Source organism: Papio anubis, chromosome 4, assembly GCF_008728515.1.
Source record: "Papio anubis isolate 15944 chromosome 4, Panubis1.0, whole genome shotgun sequence".
NCBI classification, from domain to species: Eukaryota; Metazoa; Chordata; class Mammalia; order Primates; family Cercopithecidae; genus Papio; species Papio anubis.
The window spans coordinates 43,080,477-43,104,012 of record NC_044979.1 but is presented as its reverse complement, the minus strand read 5'-3'; the positions used below and the strand labels follow the sequence as shown (position 1 = coordinate 43,104,012).

The 23,536-nt window shown below is 33.0% G+C and overlaps 1 long non-coding RNA gene across 1 annotated transcript in view; it reads left to right on the top strand.

Annotated features, from left to right (window-relative positions):
* The first annotated feature begins 8,062 nt into the window (after positions 1-8,062).
* Positions 8,063-23,536, top strand: part of LOC103883185 — a 52,829-nt gene continuing 37,355 nt past the window's right edge. The window contains exon 1 of the long non-coding RNA XR_001901137.3: positions 8,063-10,596. This is a non-coding gene — a long non-coding RNA (uncharacterized LOC103883185). The remainder of the gene's footprint in view (positions 10,597-23,536) is intronic.

The window sequence follows — 23,536 nt, the reverse complement described above, 5'->3', positions numbered from 1 at the left end:
GTTTGAATTGTGAAGATGGCTAGGGTTTTAGTACTAGCTCACTTAAAAAAAATATCGTTGAGCAGCTCTCATGTGAGCTCTTCGATTCCTAAATAAAAGAAGAAGAAAAGCAGCAGAAAGACAAGAATTGAAGCAACAACTATGCTCTTGTAGCTTGTAAGCATCACGGCAATGCCTGATCTTAAAGTAATGAGGCACATTTTTAATCCAAATAGAAGATGAACAATACTGAAACTTTTAGCCCATTGTTTGCGTAATTCGCAGAACTAGAGTTGTAGATAAACAGGAAAGACGGAGGGTTTTCAATAGCCTCCATAATCCACCTCTTAGATGTTTTGACCACTACTTCCTGCTGTCTGTTTAGTTTGTCTTCTTTTTTCAGAATGTCCCACTTCTCTCATTTCCAGGTAGCATTCATTTCTTAAGAAATCTAAAAGGCTGTCCATAAATCCTACTCAATAGGTGAGGTCATCTTCTTCCTGTCCAGCCTACATGAATTTCCATGCCTGTGATCTCTTTTTATTGTCAGTTAATACACAATCCAGTCGTTTGCTGTTTCCTAAGTATATTTTAAGTAAAAACATACTAAGCACTCAGTGCATATTTTCCAGTTGTTTGATTGATTGATGTGATTGCATACAACTTTCCCCAACTCTACTGCTGTCCAACCGGACCATGCCTTCCTGTGGACAAGCAGATATCATATTATATTGGGTGAGTATTAGATCTTCAGACATGGAATTGCTACAACAAAAAAAATAACAACTTGGTCATGACAAGAGCTGTTTTTTTTTCCTTAGGGGAAATATACGCCCAAATTCTATAGTTAATTTATTAAAAACTAGTGCAACACAGAAAACGTATTATCTTTAATCCTTACTTGAAGTATTTAATTTTCCTTATGTTACTGTTAATTGTATCATAAATGTGATTATGAATATACTTGAATACATATCTAATTTTGACTATAAATTCCTCCTTCCACATCTATAAAGATCACTGGCTATGCATACATTATATGAACATGGATATATGTATGCTCGTGAATGAAGGTTGACTCCTGGCTAAAAAAAAATGTAAACAGAAAAACAAGGTGAAAAGAAGATGTGAATGAACAAAATAATCCTATTGTTTAATGGAGATACTCAATATTATAAAGATGTCCATTTTTCCCAAAATTAATATATAATATAAATCTAATATACATGGATTTTGGTGAGAAGTCAACAAAATGTTACTAACGTTTATCCAAAGTTCATTCAGAAAAGTTAATATAAACAAAACCTAGGAATATCCTGAAAGAAAAAAAAAAATACTAGCACATAAAATATATATATAACAACTTATAATTAGCATTGAAATAGATATACAATTTTAACTTAGTGGAAAGTTCAGAAATAAAGTATATATGGGAATTTAGTGAATAACAGAAATGATAATTCAAATTAGTTTATAATAGAAGTATTAATGGAGTAATAGTAAATATTGCATCTTTTTTTACTCCAAAATAAATTCACTGTAGATCAAAGATTTAATTGTAAATATTGAAACTATAAAAGACCTAGAACAGAATATCAACTATTAGAAAATATAATTTGTGGTGATTTGGGTAGAGTAGACCATCATAAACATACAAAAATCCTAAAACCTTTAAAAAATTGATAAATTTGACTACATGAAAATGAAAAACGTTTTTTTCTGGCTGAAAGAAGTGTAAACCAAATCAAAGGGCAAACTAGAGGAAATATTTGCCACACAAAAAAAGTCAGTAATATGTAAAAATATTTTAGAAATCAATAAAACAAGTATCAACACAACAGAAAAAAAGCTCAAATACCATAAATATATGTTACAAAAAGTGATAATAATGATAAAAGTCAACATTAATATATCCTCAAAAATCAATTATAATGAAAGAAATGAATCTCAGTAATAATGTGATTTCTTTTTCACTTAATGTTTCATAGTCTCCAGTGCTTTCAGAAGTGTGAGAAAGCATGTATTCAATACTGTTGATGGTATCAGTATGATTTTTATTAGTGTAATTGGTAAAAATCTACCAAAATTACCCAATAAAAATTAAAACGTGCTTGTCTCCATAAGTAATCAGTACAATGAAAATTAAAAAAAGAGACACCGTCATATACACCAATGAATGGCTAAAATTAATAAGATGTTTAACAATACCAACTGTTGATAAGACATAAAACAGCAGGAATTCTCACATACTGTGTGTGGGAGAATAAATTGGTACAACCAGTTTTAAAAACTGGCATCATTTTCTCAATTTAAACATATGCATAATTTATGACCCAGCAATTCAACTCCTGGCTATGTACACAACAGAAAAACATACACATATGCCCTGTGTTCAGAGCAGCATTATTTATAATATCCCTAAACTAGAAACAACTCAAATGTTCATCTGCAGTAGAATGCATAAATTAATCATGCGGTATCCATAAAATGAATACTGTATAATAAAAATGACTGAACTACTCATATATACAACAAGGAAGAATGAAAGAAGCCAGATACAAAAGTGATTCTATGTATATAAAGACCAAGCAAAACAAGATTAAGAGTCAGACTAGTGGTTACCTTTGAGAGAGAGAAAGAAAAAAGGTAGGAATAGTAATTGGCAATGGTCCAAAGGGTGCTTTTGGATTGCTGCCAGTTTTGTATTGCTTGAGCTGGCTTGTAGTTACTCTGATACTCACTTGTGGTAATTTATTGAGTTGTATATTTCTGTTTTGTATAATTGATCTAAATGTGTGCTATACAATAAAAAGTTTTAAAAACAAAGATAGAAAGGGCAGGGTAAGAAAAGAAAAAGAATAAAGAGATACTATTCATAATTTTTAATACTAAAAATGACCTCCAAAACCTCTGAAGGTTGTAAGGGTCATAATGGCTCTTAATAGAAAGAGTAGCTTCTAAACCAAAAGTTTGAGAATAGAAATGTAAATACAGATAGTAGGTTGATTGATTATTCATTGATTTTAGTTGGTTGGTTCAATTTTGTCATTAAATATGAATTTATAAAATTCACATAATATATTTACTTTTTTGTAAGTATAAATTTCTGCCTCCTTTTTAATCATAGTATAATTAAAATTATGGAAGAAACCCTCATAAATATAAATAGATAAAGCATTTTGATGGCTAAAAAGCTTAATGTCTTTTCACAACTTTGTACTTTCCTGAGATTACCTTCATTCTCTTGGAAGTGTTTCGAGTGTGAATCCCTCAAGAAAAGTCCAGGCCTGTGGGGAATAAAGATGTCCTACATGCCCATTTAACTAATTCAATGTTTATTAAGTTCCTACTATTTTCTGAAAAAAAATAGAAATAAGACATAGTTTCTGGCCCCTTGACCTTAAAGGTCAATTTAGTAAGATATGAGCCCACATAAAGATAGCCTTGTTTACCCCACATCGTGTGGTTGACCCTTACAGACTTACTTTTCCTTGAAATAAAATTTTTTTAAAAAAGGGATTTCAATTTGGAAGATCTTTCCTCATATGGAGAAATTCTGGCGTTACTGACCCTGTTCTGGATCTCTTGCTGAGATAGCATGGACCTCTGAGCCAGAAAGAATTTGTTTCAAATACAGTATTGGCTTTTTAACAAGGTAACTTTTCTTAGCCTCAGTAAGGACACCTTAACAAATGAAAATACTTGTCTCACAAGGTACCTGTGTCTATTGTTGGGGTTATATAGACCGATATTGGAGTTATATAGACCGACTGGCTAGCTGTAGGTATTTAATATACTTTAGTTACCATCTCCCCTTTCAATTGTATGTTATAATTATTTGTTTAGTGTCTCTGCTATCATATTGATCGATAAGTTTTTTTTGAAATTAGGGATCACATTTTATTATTTTCTTTTCTTTCTTTTTGTTGTTGTTGTTGTTTTATTTTTTGTTTTGTTTTGTTTTGAGATGGAGTCTTGCACTTTCCCTTGGACTGGAGTGCAATGGCACAATCTTACCTCACTGCAACCTCCACTTCCCGGGTTCAAGAGATTCTCCTGCCTCAGCCTCCCGAGTAGCTGGGATTACAGGTACCCACCACCACGCCCAGCAAATTTTTGTATTTTTAGTAGAGACGACGTTTCACTATGTTGTCCAGGCTGGTCTTGAACTCCTGACCTTGTGATCCGCCCACCTCCGCCTACCAAAGTGCTGAGATTACAGTGTGAGCCACCGTGCCCGGCCCTCTCATTCTTTTTTATACCCCTTACAGAGCTTGGCATAATGCCACGTGCAGAACTGAAATTATATATTTGCTGAAGGAATGAATTTTTTCAACTACTTATTGACTATGAGAAATGAAGAAAAGATATGTGCCCTTTATTCTGGTGAAGCTAAAGGAGAAAATGCTCAATTAACTCAAACAGAAATATGTTCTATGCGTTCTTTCTAAAGAAGACTAAATACTAATCAACTGTCGTTAAGAATATGACATTACTATAAAAAGAGTGAAAAGTGACTCTGAGTTTTGCAAGGACAAGACAGGAAGAAATGAAATTTCAACCTCTCGGAGGAGCTTGTAATATATTTAAAGACTGGTTTTCTTGTCTTGCTTTTAGAATGAAGTTATTACTTTACAGTTATACTGCTTTTTGCAGACACACATGATGCTGAGTTTTGGAATTCTGTATAAAATATATCCTCACCTGAAATGACTTAGCTTTTTGATGTCAGGACATTGAGGGATGAGGCAAATTAATTTCAAGATCCTTTGAAGCCCTATGCTTTTTTTTGAACTGTTTGGTTTTTCCCTCTGTTTTATCTTTTAGAAAAGGCTCAAAAACTTTAAACACATAAGAAGACAACAAGAGAAAGAACTCTAAAGCTGTCTAACCATTTGTTTTATTCTATAAAAGTACATCATAATGAAGAGTATCAGTGTTCTAGGTGACAAAGGTCATATATACCTAAAATAGGTAATAATTGTGTTCATATGTGTTAATATCACACCATATATCCCATCCTGCAATATTTGAACTTTCCATAAAAACAATAGCCTGTGGTGAAACAGCTTGTCATGTGTACTAATGAAAAATTGCTCGAAATATCCTGATGAGATTCTTCCTGAACTTATTTTACCCCCGAGGTTTGGGAATTCACTGAACACAATGTAAGATTTTTCTCTATCTCTTACCCTCTACCAAAAATTGTACATAAAATTCAGAATATTTCAAGTTTAACATGATTTTTGGAGCACAACCATATATTGGATAATTATTTTAGAGTGCTAAATGGCAAGAGGACAGGTTGAAGGGGGGTGAAAGTTATTCGTTTTTGACACCAAAGTTATTTCAGACTTACAAGCAAATAGTTGTTCACTTTATTTCTCATTTTGCATAGGCCCTTCCTTGTTAAGAGCTGAGCAGACTCTTACAAAATACAAATGGGCAAACGCCTACTCTTATGTAATCTTCATGTTCTCTAAAAATAATAGGGTGTTAACATCATTGGAGCTTTCTCTTTCCAAAGATTCTACATCACAGATTTGGAAAAGCAAGTGGAAAAACAACTAATAAGTATGGACACTTTGTAAAATATTAAAATAAGATTTGAATAGTCATTACCTCATTTTGACTTTTCAACTTTAGAGACTTTATGTGGGTCAGTTCCCACTGCCTTAATTAGTAAAATCAAAATAACAAAAAATGGCAATTTTCTGTACTCTCTGTTTTTTTCCTGTTCTCAGCCTGTAGCAATAATTATATTTTCCAAATGCAAAACACCTCATTTAAAATGCAAGCTTCCTCAAAGTTGGCCAACTCATGGGCTCAAAGTGGCAGAAATAAGTAAATCTTTTTTTTTTCCCCTGATGTTTTCCCCTGGTAAAACTCCTTTTGGCACATGCACTGAATATAAATCAGCCACCATGTAAATAAATTTCTGTGTCAATATTTTTTTATTGTAAAAAATTTTGCCCATTGAAGTAAAACAAGAGCAAGGATTTACAAATCAGATTGCTAGTGCACTTCTAATTTATACCTTCCATGAATAGCCTTTAAGCCACAGTTGACCTCATATATATATATGTGCGTATTAGCTGGAAACAATTCATCAAGTAAGTTACCCCCTTTCTTTCAAACCCACTTGTATTACTAAAAGGTTGAGTAAAGACCTCTGGGGAGCAAGGGCAATTTTTGACATGGGTCTCAACAGATTAAACTATGCAGGGACAATATAGAATACATTGGAGCAATAACATTATCACATCATAGGCTGATTGAGAGGCATTTCCTTGCATTTCTGTCCTTTTACCATAAGCCAATAGTAGCCACAGGCATTTGACTGGAGAGCCTGGAGGATTGACAGGCCTGGCAGTCATTACACGCTGGATTGAATACTAGATTACTCCAAAGTGGCTGAGGGTCAGGGATCAGTGTGTTCCCTTTTGGCACTAAATGACTTTAATATCCTTACTGTATTAGTCAATTACTTTAAAGCTGCTGCTCTCTGAGCTCTCTCTGCCCCCCTGCAGTTTACTATGGACATTTGAATTGCTCCCATACTTAACCCACACATCTGCTTTTAGCTGTCAAAAGAACAGTGCTATCAGTGGAGCTATTGACAATATGAAAAGAACTGAGATACTTGCTGGAGGTGTCAAGTGCCTCTCTCTTTTGGCTGCTTCCTTTAAAAAAATAAAAAAAATAAAAAAAACTAAATAACTCACTTACAAAAGTGGTCCTAGAGAAAAGGAATTCAGCCTCATTTAATCTAGTGGGATGTAAAGTGACCAATAGTTTTTTAAAAAAAAAAAAAAAAAAAAAAAAAAAGGTGGGGTTGTTTTTATTTCATTTTGTTCTGTTTTTTTTTTATCACTTACTTCCATAAACTGCACACCATCTATGTGGGTTTTTATTCTGTGGACATACACTGAATATCACTGTGAGTGAGTGTGCACCAATGTGAGACCCTCTATCAAAGTCTGTATTTCATTTCACAATGGTTCTAGTGATGGTAGAGAATTATACTGCACTTCTCAATTTATTGGTGCAACACAGTGAAGAATTTTATATCACAGCCACTGAACTTTAAAAGGTCTGATGCGGCTTGGTGTTAAACCAACATGTCTAGATTAAATGTGGACTAAGGTGATCCGAAATGTAAAACTACTTGAAAGTCGTGCCTTCAGTGTTTCAGAAAAAGTGATATGATTCCCACACAAGAGCACATCTGTTGAGTGAGCCCTGACTTGTGTGTGAGTGTGTGTGTGTTTGTGTAAGTCCTAGCACTACAGTGATAATAAACGACATTGCAGGAAGTTGCTAAAAGATTATCAATAGTTATTTCATACAGAAATAGAAAAATGAGACAGAAACATATAGAAAGGTTAACAATTACCACTAGCTTATTTATACCAGAATCTGAGAAAACCACTGATTTCCTACCTATAGAGCATCTCTTCAGTGAGAAGGTCTGGTTGTTTGATCAGAAAATGCTCCTAAACATATTTTTAAGTTTTCATTATTGATTTTGTGTCTTTGCATACATGAAATTATATGTCAATGTGAGCAATTCTTCGCAATATAAAAAAAATTAAAGCTTTATCTTTTCTGAACAATAATTAAATTAATACACGTAACTGACACTTTTTTGTTTGCTTGTTTCTGAGAATTCGCACCCATAAACTGTGATTTCAGGGGTCATTCAACTTCTTTTGCTTATAAAAGATTCTTCTCAGATGAAAATATCCTAGAAAACACAATGTTACTAGAAACATTATATAATCAACCCAAGTCAAAAATGACTTTAAAAATACAAGTTTAAATTGCATGTAAGTTATTAGAAATGTTAGTTTTTGTCATTACATTGACATTTTAAAGGCAATTTAAAGAGGAAAATGGCATGAAATTATAAGATTAGATAACTGTTTTGTATTATTTGCTAAACTTAAAGATGTTGACTTTTAATTGCTGAAGATGACATTAATCCGATCCTAAAGATCTAATATGTATCTTTAAACTTCACAGTAGTACAGAACAATTTCTGAGTTTTAATCATTTCATGCCATTTTCTGTTTAATTAAAAGGCAGTGTTTTTTTTTTTTCATTAGCTTAGCTTTTGTAAGCACAGATGATATAAATACACATGACTTTATATACACATATACTTGCGACTCTCAAAGCTGATATGGCTCCTACTGTAGGAAAGCCGACAGACCAGTAAACAATAGTGAATATTTCCTTTTAGTGGGCATCTATAAAGTATGTAAAGATTATTGCCTTGGGAAGTGAATTTTCTGATTTTGCTAATTTAAAATTTAGTCAGCAAAGAACCTTAAACAACTTGATACCTCTTGGCAATCATGTGTCATTAGCACTTTCCATCCATTTATATTTTGTTGTGTTTTGGGAATTGAGTATTCTGGAGAAGAAAGGTAGCCTGACAAGAAAGTGATTGAATAAGCCCCCTTGGTAGTTGGGATGACAGAAGGTGAAGAACTGTAGCTGCAGCTGACAACTTCTTTAATATGAATCACTTATAAATATTTACAATTCATAGTTCAACAATAACTCTATGGGTAACACGTAAACAGAAGCAATTGATGGATTGTTTGCAATCCTGATCATTACTGTTTTGATGGGACTATGTTTTTATTAGAAAGTGTTTTTGACAAATTCATTTGGTAAAGTTTATTCTCTTCTATGTCTCTTTGTTATTTCTAGTAAACTTCCTTTGCAGTTTACTTATTGCTTTGCATTTTTGTAATAAATACGTAGTTTGCATTACTGAAGATTAGCATCCTCTTTCATTCTGTTATGGTGGTTTTGATGGATGCATTTAAATTGTGTTCTTACTAGAATATGTTACAAAGCAAATGGAGTACTTTTTTTGCAAAGCTACATAGTAGTTTCGTCTTAAATACAAGAATAACAATCTTTGCAAAATCCGCAAAGTAAAACGCTGTGAGGTGTCTTATAGAACACACAAATCTACAACAATCTGTTAATGCAGCAACTAATTTTCATTGTCACAGATTTTATTATTGCTTCCCTAATGTAACCAGGAGGATTTGAATGACCAACTGGAGTCAATACTCCTTTTCTCCTGACTTAGTGAGTAATGAGGTAGACAGCCCCCTAACCCATTAGGCCTTCAGTTGTGAAGTGGGAGTGCAGTTAGCTTTCAAAGCATAGAAAAAGCTATCCTTTATGACAGTGAAAAATAAAACATGTAGAATTATAGTCTATGCATTTTAACATCTCTACTGAGTAATTACATAGAAAATTAACTAACATCCAGGGTCTTCAAGTTTCTCTTCTGTTGTAGTATAAAATGTGACTATTTTATATTTGCACATGTAGTACATGATTTGATATGTTCTAATTTTGGAAAGAACAACTTTATAATTTCTGAGGCAGATAATATAGTTACTGGAGAATGATTGGCTTTAAAAATAGTCTCCCTTTAAACAGTGATGAAAGTTTACTCTATGAGTGGCGTAAATAAGGATGAGAAAGCTTTTTGAATGTGTGATCTTATCTTTAACAACTATGTCTGAATGCTTCCTAGTTTTTTATGAAAATATGTGTGCATGTGTGTGAATGTGTGTGTTTAATAATTCTGGTATAAAATAATTGACAGTTGATTAAGGAAGTATCATTAGAATCGTTTAAAATGTCTTTTTCCCTTTGAATTTGCTTCATAAATAAACAATGGAAAAAGGGTCCACAGAATCTGCTTATCATGTATCATGCTTCAATATGTAAACAACTTACTGACTGGCTTTGCGGGAGAGAAGGGCTCATAATTTTCAGCCTGAAAATGACATATACAAATAAAGGAACTAAAGCATGGAAAGTAACATATTTTGGTCTTGTGACTAATGGTAACCTGGTGCTATTGAATTACTGAACTGTGTCTGAGAACTAATGAGAAAATTTTCCCAGGGGAATCTTTATCCAGTGCACTTGGAGAGCACCTCGGGGACCTATTCTGAGTCTGTCACCTTCCCTGTCTCATTGACACTCCACTTCTTTACCACCATTACACTGTGCAACCATTTCACTTCACACCTCACGATTAGAATATTAAAAGGAGAGAATACTACACGACTTGTTCCAGATAGCAGAGTTGTTTTTGACACTTAGAATAGAAATTGTCACCAGAGTATCACAGACATGAGAGTCTCCAACTGAGTAGAACATTCTAAAGCTTAAAGCTATTTTATTTTACAGCTAATGAAAACTTTTAAGAAATCTCTTAATGGTACCTAATTCATTTACTGAGAGTTATTTAAGGGCTGCATAATTTTAACCCAAGAGAATAATTGTACTCTTAGAGTTACAAAAAACGATTTTGCCATAGAAATTTCTCTTGGGTCATTATTATATTGATCTTTTGTCAGTTATTGTTTTGTTTGATCTTGTGTATACACAGGTAAAATGTACGTTTCTAGACAGAGTGTGGCATTTTTTGATTGGGCAATGATTAAGAATGCTAATACCATCACAGATGTGTTACTGTAGTGACTAAACACAGGTTTATTCTAGAACCCATGCTGAAATACGTAACAGGGTACTCCTACTTTCTGACACAAAGGAACAAAGAAGAAGAAAAAGGTAAGACCGTATAAGGATGTGTCTCACTATTACTATGCTTTAAAAAAAAATCTGTTTTGATGAGAACACATGGACACAGGGAGGGGAACAACACACACTGGGGCCTGTCAGGGAGGGAGCAGTGAGGGGAGAGAGAGCATCAGGATAAATAGCTAATGCATGCAGGGCTTAAAACTTAGGTGACATGTTGATAGGTGTAGCAAACCACCATGGCACACATATACCTACATAAAAAACCTGCACATTCTGCACACGTGTCCCAGAACTTAAAGTAAAAACTAATAATAATAAAATTTTAAAAATTAATTAAATAAATACTATTATTTACAATGAGTCATTAATTAAGAAATTCTCTTCTGAAGGGTGGGGGCTATTTTTTTTTTAATCAGAAGTAAAATCCCTGACACTAAAAAAACAAAATTAGTGTTGATCTGTTATTTTATCTTTTCAAAAAGTGTGATGACTGCCTGTTTGGTTAAACTTTACTATATTCCTGTAGCATGGCAAGCATTATTATTTCTATTGCTGAGGTCAGGCTATTAAATTAAGAGCAGCACACATTCATGCAAAATACCCTTCCATGCAAATTTTGGGCTGAAATTTATTAGTTCTGCCAATGACCTTAGCAGTTATCTGTGTATTTTGCAAAATATATTTTGCATAATAATTTAAATGTCCTTATTAATATTTCTGCTGCATTTACTTTTGCCCCATATTAGACAATCTCCACTCTTCTTAATAACTGGTCAAACATATCTTCTCACATGGACAAATGGAGACAAATATTATTGGAGACAAAATTCTGCCAAATAATAAATTTCCAGAGCCATTCTCCTTCCATAACAGCTTATGGAAAGTCTCACTTTTCTACAGCTTAAGACATTTCATTATTGAAACTTGCTTAGGCTAGAAAAGACTGTAGTCCTGGTTTGGTCACTCAGGTTTTTATTATGAAAGTACTTGCTGGAATTTGCTATTTTTAAAATTCACCTTCCTGAATTGGCCTTATATATTGCTATTCCCTTTTCAAAACCCTATTGCAGACCACAAGAGGGCTAGAACAAATTCTGAAGTTTCCTGTTTTCTTTTAGGACACACCCAGAAAGATTTATCTCTGGCAAAAGTAGAACCGAAATCACTGACGAGTTTAAAAGAAAGCTTAAATGCTTGGAATTCATACAGTATTTTTAATGGTGGGCAGTTTGGATGGAATTGTTTATGGGGAACTATCCGCCTTGGGAAAGGCATGAGAAAATCCACATAAGTTTATCAGTCCAATGTGTAAAGTCCAGGTGAAAAGGAAAGGGATGAATTAGACTCAGCATCAGGGTGTCAGTGTTGATTGAACATCTCTGTTTTCTACCTCTGACACATTCTACGTCACATGCATAGATAAGAGCTGGCCTTATGGATCTTTCTTTCCTCTGCAAAAAGACATGAGCTGAATTTTGGCTATTTTTCTTTTTTATGGATTCAAAAATTATTATTTGATATATCATAGAGGGCTTTTATCATGTCTGTTCATTTAATGTGATAGAAGCAAGAGAAAGAGAATCAAAATGGTCTAATTTTTGGTATAATATTTGTATTTAAGTACTCAAGTATTAAAGTGATACTTGCCTAGTGGATTGAATTGAGAAAGCCTGTTCACCCTATGGCTTCAGTGCTGTAGATGAAACCTTGTGACTCTCAAGTGGTAATAATTCAAAATGTAACGCGCATGAGGGAGTTAAACACATACTCATAAGGATACGTGAGCCGTCCATTACAAGAGTTTCCTTCATTTTCTATGCCAGAGTCACAAAATAACTTCAAACTTCATCCCAGAGATGAAATCAAAAGTCCACCTCACACACATAAAAAAGGACCTCTCTACGGATTTAAACCAAGACCTGATTATTCAGGAGCAGCTTATTTGGCTCGTGGCTAAGTCAAAGTTTGCTACTTCTGGGCATGTTTGACTATAGGGAACTCGCCCTCATTTTCATCCTTCTGCCTGTTCTGAAGGATGTGAAAAACACACAACTTCATCTTTACTCGTGTGGTTTTGAATGGGCTCTTATTTGACTCATCTTTTTCAGAAGTGGGAAAAAAAAATAAAGTATTTGCATGTGCAGGGATTTGGGGATTTATTCTCTTTCTTCTCTTTTTCCATTTCTTTTTCCCCTTGACAGAATTTCTGGTCTTTAGGCATTTGTAAGGCCTTTGCTTCATTATTTCAAACCAGTCCATGATATATGGATGGGGAAATGGAGGACACAGGAAACTAGAATGGATTCCTATCCATAGGACTACTTAAGACCTCAGGGACTACAGGTCACCACCCTGGGTTAAATAGTTCAGTTGGAAGTGCCTCAACACAGTGTAAGCAGTCATAAACCAGCATCATCCAAGGGCATGAGCCCCTCTTTCAAGCTAATTCATTGGGTACACAACCCCATTCTGGCACATTACTCTAATTTGCACATACTCATAAACACTACTCTTTTTGTTTTTAACTTATTGTACCTGAACCGCCTCCAATCTCTTTGTTATATAAGTTTTTTAATTTGGAACTAAATTAGCCATACAAATGAAACTTTTTAGGACAAACAACAAACAAAAAAGAAATTTGTTCATCCAACTAAAATTCAGATTTATGTCAGACCAATCAATCTTTTCAAAGGGAACAGAATGAGAGCAATCCACTTCTAGATTCCAGTAGAATTAATTAGGAATGCCTGAAAAATGATTTCTACAAAGTATAACATACATGCATCAGTAGAAAAGGTATGTGAAAACTTTGAAAACACGTTGACTTAGTATTGAATTCATGCAAAAAAGAAACAACAATTTGAACCTCATCAACCATTTCAATTCATATTAAGATAATAGTAGAAAAGGGAAGGTCGTGCTTTTCATTGCTAAAGTTTTCTACATTAGTACATGTTTGGTATTTTATTTTCAGTGTCAAAGAACCTAGCTGACAGTTTGAATCAGAGTCAATTTATTTCAGCAAATATTATAAATTGATACCTGGTTTACATTTCTGTTGTTTTGATAATCCATGGCTGAGCTGATTTCCCCACACTCTACTTTTATAACTTTAAAGTGTCATTTGAGAACAGAGGGGTTTTATTTTCTCATGATCTTATGCAGTTGCAGAAATATTTCTTTGAGGTAGTTTTGGAGAGATTTCCTTTTGGCTATGTCTATACAATCTCTAAACAAACAGTGAAAAGTTGAAAAGTTCAGTCAATTTCCTTTGTTATTGGTTTTGTAGACACCAAATAAGAATCTAACTTAAAATAATATGCAAACTAGTTTAATTAAAGTAACCTGCCAACTTAGTTCGATTACTCAAAATCTTAGACATACTGTTAAAATCTTTGCTACTCAAAGACCGTAGCAAATTTGCACATAGCTAAAGACTGTATGAAATTTAAGTTCAGTACTACATAGATATCAGTCTAGTGTTTCTTCATCTTGATTTTGCTTGGATTTTTCTTTATAAACTCTTAATACAAATAGTAAAAATAACAAGTCATTGGATTTGTTTTTTCTGCATTAGCTTTCCATGGGAGTCTAGATGTTCGTCTCTTTTCTCTAATGCAAAATACCAAATATTTAGGGACTGGTTGCTGAGAATGTTAAATAAATGAGAGATAATCTCTGCTCCCAAGGAGTTTTGCATTAGTAGGGGAGATAGTCTTCAAATGACTTAATAGAAAATATCATGTCAAAGGAAATTAAACACGTGCAAGTAACATTTTGACAAAAGTACAAGGAGAATGAGAAAAGAATTTATGGAAGAAAACTTGAGGGATAAGTAAGATTTAATATTCAGGGGAAAAACCATTCAGATTAAAGGAAAAAACTGAGCAAAATATTAACTCGTGAGTGCAGAAGCATGTGAATTCGCATTCTAGTGAAGATTGTGCTGAGGAATATAGTGGATATTTATTTCTTCTTTTCTTCTTTTTTTTTTTGAGATGGAGTCTTGCTCTGTTGCCCAGGCTGGAGTGCAGTGGTGCGATCTTGGCTCACTGCAAGCTGTGACTCCCGGGTTCACGCCATTCTCCTGCCTCAGCCTCCCGAGTAGCTGGGACTACAGGTGCCCACCACCAGGCCTGGCTAATTTTTTTTTTTTTTTTTGTATTTTTAGTAGAGATGTGGTTTCACCGCATTAGCCAGGATGGTCTCAATCTCCTAACCTCATGATCCACCCGCCTCGGCCTCCCAAAGTGCTGGGATTACAGACATGAGCCACCGTGCCGGGCCTGTAGTTGATATTTCAAAGCCACAAAGGGAACAATGCATGAAATGAATGCTATATCTAAAATTATTTACTAGAGACTTTGAAGAAGCATATTTTATAATAATTAATTTTCAACAAAATGTTCAGGTTTAAAGGAAAGTGTGTGGCTAGCCAGTTTAATTTTATTCTCAGATCCATTGAAGTATTTGCATGCTGTAAATCACTCAATGGGAAGTTAAATTCATCTGATTTACATTATGGTGAAAATTTTTACCGAAGTGCCATAGCTACAGAAAAGTATATAGAGCAGAACTTACTTGCTTTACGTCTAGAGAAAAGAGAGGAAAATATTTTCCCACCAAATATTGGTTTAGATCTATTATCTATTATTCTTTTTGACAGTAGAGATCAGAAAAATGGATTTGCCATGGCTAAGAACTTTAGAGAGAAATCATTAAGGGGTCTCATTTACTATTCCCAAAGTGTTTTTGGTTCTCTGTGGCTCTGCTAGTGTTTCAGGATTATTTTGTTGGGTGCACTGGAACTGCACTTCTGCAAGGCAGAGGCACAGTGGTTCTTGGATTTAGCTCACCTTCTGGGAGTCAAAAAGGAGAACCAAAGTAACTAATTTCAATCTTGGAGCATAAGGTAAATTGTGAAGTCTTGTTAATATGATTTTAGGGATGTAGTCATAGATAGACTTGAAATTGAATTTTCCTCAAAAAGATCCATCAAAGAATGTCTTTCATCTGGTTTGTGTTGCTTTGTTAAGAAGTAGGTTCCAAGCACAAGAATCACACTACATGTACTCCCTGCCAAAATCTTTCAGTGAAGTAGTATCAGCTCATGGAAATCAATTAATATTGAAGTTCCTCAAGTTCATCATAATTGTTCTTAGGTTTCAAGGTGGCATCATTTGGAATCCTCAACCAACCACTGTGTTCTGGTCATAGGGTTCCAAAACATGCTACAGAACTATCACATCTTCCCAAGTGAGAGGATACAAACTCTCTATCCGATTTGGTTATCAAGCTGTATGGTAAGCCTGAAAGACAGTGAAATACCAGGGATAACAGGGTGAAAAAAAACCCCTCTGGAGAATGCTACAAGTGTGTATGTACTGGTTCTCACTGTACCATTTTTGGTTTGGTTTTGTGTGTTTTACATATGGAGTTTTATGACAAAGACTTAGTTAAGAGTTTGGCTATCACATCTGACAAATATTAATATTGATTTTTGGAAATCCATTTTTTTGAAAGGCATTTGCCCATCTGCCAAGATGAATTTCTCTCTTGCCTGTCTCTATAGATTCCACTTGCCAACAGTGGTTATCCCCTCCTCTCTATCTCCTCTGATTTCATCATTTATTTTTCTGTCTGGCCTCATATCTCATATATGTCTTTCAACATTGTCATCTTTGTATACAGAGTATTTAAAAGAACTGTGTTTTGCTGTCCCAGTCTAGATAATGACTTTAAGTCTTCTTATTCCTTTCAAATGGTTACTTCAAACTAATTTTCGATTAAGGTAGCCTTCAAATGTGTGTTGGTGATTTAGTCCTAAAAGAATTATAAAAATCTGAGTACTACATTGGAAGTTTCTGTTTTCACGTAAGTCTTTTTAAAAATTTTCATAAGTCTAAGCAGTTGCAAATAAAAACATTATCCAGGCACACTCCTGGGCCCAGCTACTTGGGAGGTTGAGGTGGGAGGATTGCTTGAGCCCAGAAGGTTGAGGCTACAGTTAGCTATGGTCTCATCACTGCACTCCAGCCTGGGTGACAGGGTGAGACCTCTGTCTCAAAATAAATAAATAAATAAATGAATAAATAAATAAATAAATAACAGATGCAAATTGTGTAATTTCTGCATATTCTAAATATCACAGTTTAAATAGAGCTTAAATCAATTTAAACTTAGAATAGAACAACATATTAAAAGTAAATTAAGAGAAGTACATGGAAGATGGTGAAATACGACCTGTGAAAATTCTGCAACTCCATAGAAACAAGAAGAACAGTGGCAAAAATAATCAAAACCAACTTTTTCAGAACCTTGGAAATTCACTGAAGGTTTACAACAATCTAAGAAATATTTATTCAAGAAAAATGACTGAGTATCACTTGAGGCCAGGAGTTTGAGACTGGCCTAGGCAACAATGTGGGGCCCCATCTCTGTGAAAAATTAAAAATTAGGTGGGCATGGTGGCATGCACTTGTAGTCCCAGCTACTCAGGGGGCTGAGGTTGGAGGATCACTTGTGACCAGGAGTTTGAGGTTGCAGTGAGCTAAGATCGCACCACTCTACTCCAACTTGAGCAACAGAGTGAGATCCTGTCTCCAAAAAAAAAAAAGAGAGAGAGAGAGAAAGAAAAAAAAAAATTACTAAATATTGGTAAGGACCATGAGCTTTGTGACATTTTAACTTGCTCTATTCCCATTCTCCTCTCTTTAGTTCCATGGCAATTTGGAAAGTGTGAACAGCCATGTCCTTACATAATTTGTTGCAAGTAATCAGCAGCAATTATTTAACATTGAAGCCAACTGAGGTGGGGATAGTACTTGGTGCTAACAAGAAGCTGACCAAAACTTTTAAAAGGAAAACCTGGGGAATGGTATCTCCATAGGTAGCTCTGAAAAGCTCTGACCTATTCCTGGGAATCTAGAATGCCAAGCATGTATACAGAGATGTGCACATCTTAAGAAAAGGGCTAAGAGTGTCCCAGTCTTTCACCTCTAGCTGACCTTGAGGCTCTTCACAAGCAAGAAGTGGTGGCTAAGGCGGAGTTGTAATCTGCCTGTTAGAATGTTGAAACGTACCTTAAAACACATAGACAGCCTATGGATTGAGATCAAATATTTTCAATCTCCACATCTGATAAGAGGTTAATATCCAAAATATACAAGCAATTCTGAAAACACGTTTTCTTAATCATTTCACAATATGTACATATATCATAATATCACATTGCATCCTATAAATATATGTAATTATAATTTTTCAATTTAAAAAATATATAATAAATTTTTAAAATAATATGAGGCAAATAATATTCTAAATTTCCACATTTCAAATGGGCACAAGATTTAAATAGATATTTAAATAGATATTCAAATCCTATGCCCATTTTGTATATCTTTTTGTATATTTATGTATCTTTGAAAGAAGATATACAAATGGCTGGTAAGCTCATGAAAAGATGCTGTCTAACTCAGCCTGGGGACTGCTATAACTATGAACTGGTGAATTATAAACAACAGAATTTTATTCCTCATAGTTCTGGAGGCAGGAAGTGTGAGATCAGGGTGCCAGCATGGTTGGTTTCAGGGCCTTCTTTCAGGTTGCGTACTGCTGACTTCTTGTAGCCTCACATGGCAGAAAGTAGATGAACTACCCTGCTGGTCTCTTTTCAAAAGGACACTAAAATCTACGCTGATGACCTAGTTACCTCCCAAAGTTCCCACCTCCAAATATCATTGAAATATCACATTGAAATTAGAATTGAACACACAGATTTTGGGGGATACAAATCCATAACAGATGCTCAGCATCACTGGTCATTAAGAAAATTAAAATCAAAACCACAATGAAATACCACTTTACACTCACTGGGATGGCTAAAATTTAAAAAGAGAGACATTAATAAATTTTGACAAGGATGTGAAGAAACTGGCACTCTCCTACATTTCTGGTGGAATTGTCAAACGTGCAACTTCTTTGGAAAACATTTTGGAAGCTCCTTAAAGTATTAAACACATAATTACAGACTATATAACTCAGAAATTCCACTAGTAGGTATATTTTCAAGAGAAATGAACACAAATTTTCATGCAAAGACTCGTAGAAAAATATACATACAGCATCATTTTTAATAACCCCCAAAGTGGAAACAACCTAAGAGTCCATCAACTGATTAACAAATAAAATGTGAAAATTTATAAAAGAGAATATTATTTGACCATAAAAAGAAATGAAGAACTGATTTATGCTGCAACATTGGTAAACCTTGAATAGACTATGCTCAGTGAAAGAAGCCAGTCACTAAAATCACATATGGATGATTTCATTTCTGTGAAATATCCAGAACAGGAAAATGGGAAGAGTCGGAAAGTTTATTCCAAGAGGGAGAAAGGAATAAAACATATTATGACTGCTAATGGGCACAACTTTTTTCTTCACAGATATGAAAATGTTTAAAAGTATACAGGAGAATTGCTTGCACAACTCTGAATATTCTAAAAACCGAATTGTATAATCAAAAGGAAGGATTTCATGATATGCAAATTTTGTCACAATAAAGCTGTTACTTTTAAAAGTAAACTTTTCATTACCAGTCAGAAATTTTACATTGCTCTTTTTTCCTTTTCAATGTTATTTTCATCTATCTGAAATAACAGTATTCCACTTTATAATAAATATTATTAATGATCCCCTATTTTAATGATCAAAAATTACACACGTTGATTAAAATGAAAGTATATTTTTAAAATTTTTGTGACTTTAAGCTTTAAAAAATTAGCCAGATTAAGTAACCTTTAAAATTATTATTAGTACACAATTGATCAAAGTTTTGGCAATAATTAACAAAAACAAAATTTTATTTGAAAAAATCTTTCTTAATGCGATAGAAGTAGAGTGGGGAGATTAACGTTTATGGTTCTTTGACTAAAGCTATTGTATTGTGCCCTTTCGTTCATCATCTCAGAGTCATGCACCACAAGAAATGTACCATGGTATGAGGGAAATAGAGTAAAGAAAGACAGAGAGCGGAACAGAAGGAAAAGTAATAAGACAAGAACTTTACTTGAGCCTGTACTCCAACAATATGAAAGAAAATTCAAGAAAGTATAGTAAATTAAAAATAAACTTGACATTAACCCAACAGTACAATGTTTTAAATCCCAAGCTTACATGTGTGCACAAGCTCTAGAATACTAATAGGGATCAGTAAAAATTATTTTTAACCTTAGGGTAAATTTTTACCGATGAGAATGGCTGTTTCCATACAAAAAATAAAATTTACATGCTCAGTTTGATGAGCCTATTTTTAAATGGCCAAATTTATATCAGGGGCATTGTGATCGGACCTCTCTGAAGAAATGTTTGCATGGGACATACTGATGAGGCCTATAAGATAAATTACTAGGCATTCAACCAAACTCTTCTGTGGGAGAAGGGATGCTGTATGTTAAATTTAGCTTTCACAGATTAAAAATGAGGCTGAATAATTTTATATGTTTATTAGACATTTTTATGTTAATAGCCTGTTTTGTAATTGGATTTTTTAAATATTGCTTATTATAATATTAATGTGCAAGAATTATTTACAAAATATTAGTCATTGATCAAGTATATTAACATACTTTTTCAATTTGTGACTTACCATTTTGTTTCTAATACTGATTTATATACAAAAGTTCAAAATGATATATACTCAAATACATTTATTTTTCTTTTATTTTTAAAGACCTATTTGTTGTAAAATCAGATAAATATGTGCCTATATTTTTTCTTGCTCTTTTGAAGATTCATATGCTATATTTAATTATTTAATCTTGATTATATATTGAAGTAATGATGTATTAGGAATCTAATTGCGGTTTAGAAAATAAATAATTGTCCTAGGGACTCTTTAGCAAATACTTCATCAATTTGCAGTAATTTGAAATTCTGTCTTTATCCTAAACTAGTTCTTTTGTTGATACTTAGGTTGAATGGTAAGTTTCCTTTCCTGTTTCTTGTACTGGTATTCACTATAAATTACTGAAATTGTACAATATATTTTAACACTTAAAAGTAAATTACAACTTGGAATAAGCTACATTTTTAAATAATTATTTGGGCTATTCTCATAAATTTCATCTTACACATAAATTTAGAATCATTTCATAAAATTTCCCCAAATTTTTTACAGGAGTTTTGTTTGAGTTGTGGTCCAAGGTGTTAAAGAGGGAGAATCTGTAATTGGACTACCTGTGATTGAGTTCTGAATCTACCAATTATATGATGTTTAATCTTGTATCATCCACGTAATTTCAGTTTACTCATGTGCAAATAATAATACCTAACAATTAAGATATTCTAAATCTTAAATATGCTTGCATACATATGAATACATAACTTAACATGATGTCTATCCCAGAACAAAACATTTAATAAAAATTGTATATTATTATTTTAAAAATGTTATTGGATTTACAAATTATCTTGGGGAATTATTGTCTTAGATTTAATATATTTCTCATTCAGGAAAACAATTATTGAAGTACTTTTCCTTTTCTTTTCAAATATTTACTAATGTTTTTCAAATATATCTGGAGCATGTTTTCACTTTATAATCATTTGTAGATATTGCATATTTTTGTTACTTTGTGAATAAAATAGTTTTTCTAATTGCATTGATTCAACTTTTATAGTGATATATTGAAAATATATTGATTTTTTTTTTGTTGTTGATGGACCGCATTACTGATCCTGCTTATTAGGTCTATTTTAATCAATTAATTTGGGTTTTCTCAATAATTGTATGATATCTAGTGATGATAATTTTATTTCTTCCTGTCTAATATTTACATTTCAGTTTTTTCTTCTTTTGTTGCATTCTCTAGAAATTTAAGAATGATACTGAGTAACAGTGAAAAATAGAAATCCATATTTTGTTCTTGTTTCAAATTTTAACAGAAATATTTTCAATGTTTTAAAGTCCAGTAACATCTGGTTATTGTTCGAATAAGACTTCTTTATAATAATGTTTTTTTTTCATCTTAGTTTGTGCCAATTTGCTTTAGAAAGGGATATTGGATTTCATCAAAATTGTTTTTGAAACACAATAAAATGAAGATGTTTATTTTTAAATTATTGATTGATTTAATGACTTACCAAAATTGATTTGTCTATTTTCATCCATCCTTGCATTTCTGGAATAAAAATGTCAGAGCATAAGCATTAAAATCAAACTCTTTGTGTTTACATACTAGCTCTAAAAGTTATTAGCCATGTAATTTTGGCCTATTACTTATTTCACTTTTTACATCTATAAAATGAGGATTAAAAAGTTATTTTTCTCATGAGATTATTATGAGGCTTCTTAAAATGTTAATAGATCATAGTAGACTCTAAGTTTGTTTTTGTATTTACTCTGATTTGATTTTGTAATATTTGTATCTAGATTTAGAAGTAAAAGTGTACCATATATTTTCCTTACTTTTCTAGCCAGATTTTTGTATCATTTCAGAAGATTCTTGTTTTGTTCTTTTCAGATTTTTGAAGTCATTAGCATTGAATTATTTACTAATCTACTAATTTCATCATCATTCATACATATTGTTTTATGTTCAGCCTTATTTTCAATTCTCATTATTTTTTTTTCTTTTCCCTTATTAGCTGTATTAGTATCCTATTGCCACTCTAACAAATTGCTAAAAGTTTAGTGGCTTAAAGCAACACAATTTTTTTATGCAACAGTTTTACCATATATATAGCAATATAACAATATGAATTACATACCCTATTACATTTTATTACGTATAATATAGAAATTATTGTATATATCTCTATGTATATAATTATATCACAGGTCTAAAACGTATCCACAGGCCTGTGTTCCTTTTGGAGGTTCTGGAGGGGATCAATTTCCTCTCCTTTTCCATCTGCAGGATGCTTTCCTTGGCTCATAACTGCTTCCTCCATCTTCAAAACCAGCAGCATACATCTTCTCTCCTCTTTGACCTTTGCCTCACTCCTTATATCATTTTTTCTGCCTCAGACTCTACTGCCTCCCTCTTATTAGGAGCCTTGTGATTACACTGAGCCCACTTGGATAGTCTAGGATCACGCCTCCAAAATCATTTTTGCCAATAAGTCATTTTGCCATATATTGACAAGTTCCAGGGTTTACGACATGACATCTTTGGGATATTTATCAGATAGTTTGGTTTTCTCTAATAAACATTATCTTGACATGACTTATTAATTTTGCTATTTTCATTTTTCAAAATTTTATTATTTTTTTCTTTTTTTAAAACTCCTGTTATTTTCCTTTGTCCAACGGTTTGAATTAGTATTTTTACTTATTCTTAAACGTCAGCATTTACATCTCTAAATTTTTGTAGTTTTGGGTGAGTGTCATAAATTTTGTTTTGTAGTCATCTAGTTATTGCCATTTTTAAAATCAATAATTTTAAGTTTGACATTCCCTTTGATCTTTGCATTACTTAGGTGAGCTTTTTTAAAAAAAAATTACAAGTGACTCGTTAAACATGTACTTTGCTATTAATTTTTCATTTTCTGCATTGTGGTAAATGACTTCTGCTTTTTGAGTTTTCTTAGGTTTTCTTAGTGGCCTAATAATATCAGTTTATATAAATTCAATGATTTGTAGGATATAGAATGTGATATCTGGTTTTTAATTAGTATTATTAATTTTATTTTTTATCCACTGTAAGGTTATTTATTTTTGCCTACTTCATAGACTTCAAAGAGTCCATTGTAGTGATATTAATTAGGGAATGTGGCATTTTAAAAGAAAACTGAGATGTTCAGGGATTTTTAAATTTTAGGCAAAAACTGCAAGAAATATAAAAGCCAAAAAAAGGAGTACATTTATTTTTGAACAGTAAAAATGTACTGTTTGTGTGTGTACTTCTTTGACTGTTTTTGTACATTTACCTACCAATGAGCATTTATGGAAAAATAATGTTTAAAT